We start from the raw sequence: 2770 nt of genomic DNA, 5'->3' as shown, positions 1-2770 counted from the left end.
TCTTGTTCTTTCTGTTCTTCTCATTTCTCCAATTTTCTTTTGAATTTTATAAAACCAACGTCCTTTATTTCCTTTCTCCCATTCGTTTTGCCATTTATCCTTTATTTTCTGTTTAATTAACATTTTAACTTCAGATTTGCTAAAATTAACAAATAAATCCGCTGACACATTTTCAGCAGCTTCTTCTGCTGCCTTATCTACTTGTTCATTTCCTTTAATTCCATAATGTGCATAATATCCATACAACATTTATAACTAAACCCATCATATTTATTCTATATAGTTGAATTTCTATTAAAATATCTGGCCTGCTTTCTGAGTGATTATACTGCAAACTAATTAAAGATGAACTAGAATCTGAACATATGACTGATCTTAATGGTTTAACTTCTTCCACCCATTAACAGATAATAATGTTGCAATCATTTTCATCATTTATCCTTTTCCTAATTTTAACATTAAATTCTGCTACAATAAAGGCTATGACGCAATGATTCCGGTTGTTTTCAGCATTTAAAGGAGCAACACGCGACAGAAAGACGGAACCAGGACCTGAGTCGGTTCTATGACGTCACAGTCGCTGGTCCGGTCAGCAGAACCGGAACCGCTGACCCATAAAGCTCTGTGATCCGAATCTCCAACAAAGAACGTTTTAAAAACCTGAAACGATTCCCTGAAAGAATCGGTTCTTCTGCAGATTCCCTGGATCTGCGGTTCTTTAGAGCCTAGAAGATGAGTCCAGTTCACCTGATCCAGATCCCGGTTCGGTGTCAGCTCCTCTGGTCCTCTGCTCCTCTGCTCCGGCTCTGCTCCTCCTCTGCTCCTCCTCTGCTTCTCCTCTGCTTCTCCTCTGACACACACCTCTAGTAGCGGCTCACTTCAGGCAGCCGCCTCAGCCAATCAGCACCCAGGATTCCCTCAAACAGGAAGTGTTTCTTTTTTTCTTTCTTTACTTTATTGACATTTACAGACAAGAAAACAGGATAAAAACAAGAGCGAGGATAACGAAAATGACTACTACTGCTAGTATACTGCTAGTACTACTACTACTACTACTAATATTAATAATGCTAATATTACTACTGCAAAAATACAACAGAATAGAATAGAACAGAAAATCCCTTTATTGTCCCAGAATGTGGGATTGCTGCAGATAAAATGGATCTTAAACATGAATAAAAATAAAAGGGACAGAGTCAAAAAGTAAACAAACAAAATACTGTGCGGTATTTTTTTTTACAAACTACTAATAAAGAAGTAAACTAATCAGAGATTTTTGCAGACATATTTTCATTGAATATAAAGATCAGCTTTGAATGTAGTTCAATGATAAATCTATAGATCTATAGTCTATAGAGGAGGTATGTTCTGACTGTTTATTTCTGGCTGAGTCTGAGTCAGCCATCATCTTCTGACTCAGCTGGTTCATCACCAGCAGCCCTCCTTCCTCAGGGAAGGTCAGAGTTTTTCTGATGCTCGCTTCTTCGTTACTGCTGGATCTGAGACCCGTTTCAGGACCGTCTGCAGTCTTTCTACCCCACAGACAGCATCTGCTTTTAGATTCTATATTCTCTATATTCTATTCCACTGAGTTTATTCATTCAGAACCTTTTATAACAGCTTTACTCAGAGTTTGGTCCTTATTGGCAATGAAAGGTGAAAATGCAGATTAGATCTAAAACTAAAACCAGCATTTATTAGAACATGTTTACATTAAAAGATGCTGAGTGGATTGGAAAGCAGCCAAATCTCTAAAACACCAACAGAACCACAGTTTGAGGGGTGCGTTCAATATGCTGAATGTTAAACTGAACTTCATTCCAATAGAATTCATATAAAATCATCTATTTCATCAGTGAATCCAAGTAATAAATCCATCCATTCAAACGTTTCGGCAGAGTTCCTGCAGAACCCAAACAGAAAGGAGGAACTGCTCAACTGGAACCAGGGGCACTTTCATTACGCCGCAGCCTGGAACTGATTTAGTAAACGCCAAACTAGTAATCTGACCTGGATTGGACCAGATTAGCTGTTTTAAACCAGGTAAGAGTTTAAGAGACTGAATTTGAACCAAAGTGTTTTACTGAATGAACCATTAAATGATTATTGGGACGGAGATGTTAAAGATAAACCAGAGCAACATTTCATTCCCTTTGATGGCTGAATCCTTCCACATGTTGCCTCAAATCTTTCTATAATCCAAGATAAAGTATGACAGTAAAAGGGCGACCTCTGCTGGCCAAACTGATTTAAATTTGAATCTGTGAAAACTAAAAACAGAAAAGCAGCTTTTTCAAAATGCTGAGAGAAGATTTAGGAAGCATCACATTCCAACAAAAATACAGGAGATATTAAAGGTAATCATTTTTTAAAATGAAACAGCATTGATAAAAACCAGGCTGTAGATATGGAAGCATAGATCTGCCAGATGATCTGAATTATTATGTGTCTGATTATAACGTTGATCTGCTTTCTATTGGATGATCTTTGCTTTAAATACTCACATTTGAACATCATTTATTTATGAGGAAGATCTATCATTAACGTGAACAAACTGAATTCGATCAGATAGATCAGATTTAAACCAGTCTAGAGCTGTTCCTTTAATTCCAACAAAATATTCAAGTCTTTCTAAAAGAATATTCTGATCAACTGGATCAAATGCAGCACTGAGATCCAACAGGACGAGCACAGATACAAGTCCATTATCGGAAAGAATCCCATAAAATCATTGCTGCTAAGAGCAGGGGTAATGGACGGTTCAACAGAG

The 2770-nt window shown here is 37.3% G+C and overlaps 1 protein-coding gene across 2 annotated transcripts in view; it reads right to left on the bottom strand.

The window, feature by feature from the left end:
• nfil3 (nuclear factor, interleukin 3 regulated) overlaps nt 1–802 on the bottom strand; it is a 2954-nt gene extending 2152 nt beyond the window's left edge. For both annotated transcript variants that reach the window (XM_015403268.1, XM_015403270.1), the window contains exon 1: nt 748–802. The gene's annotated coding sequence lies outside the window, so the exon portion shown is untranslated. The remainder of the gene's footprint in view (nt 1–747) is intronic.
• Between the last annotated feature and the right edge of the window lie 1968 nt (nt 803–2770).

This window comes from Cyprinodon variegatus, unplaced genomic scaffold, assembly GCF_000732505.1.
Source record: "Cyprinodon variegatus isolate N-32 unplaced genomic scaffold, C_variegatus-1.0 Scaffold1475, whole genome shotgun sequence".
Taxonomy (NCBI): Eukaryota; Metazoa; Chordata; class Actinopteri; order Cyprinodontiformes; family Cyprinodontidae; genus Cyprinodon; species Cyprinodon variegatus.
This window is presented reverse-complemented; position numbering and strand designations above follow the sequence as displayed.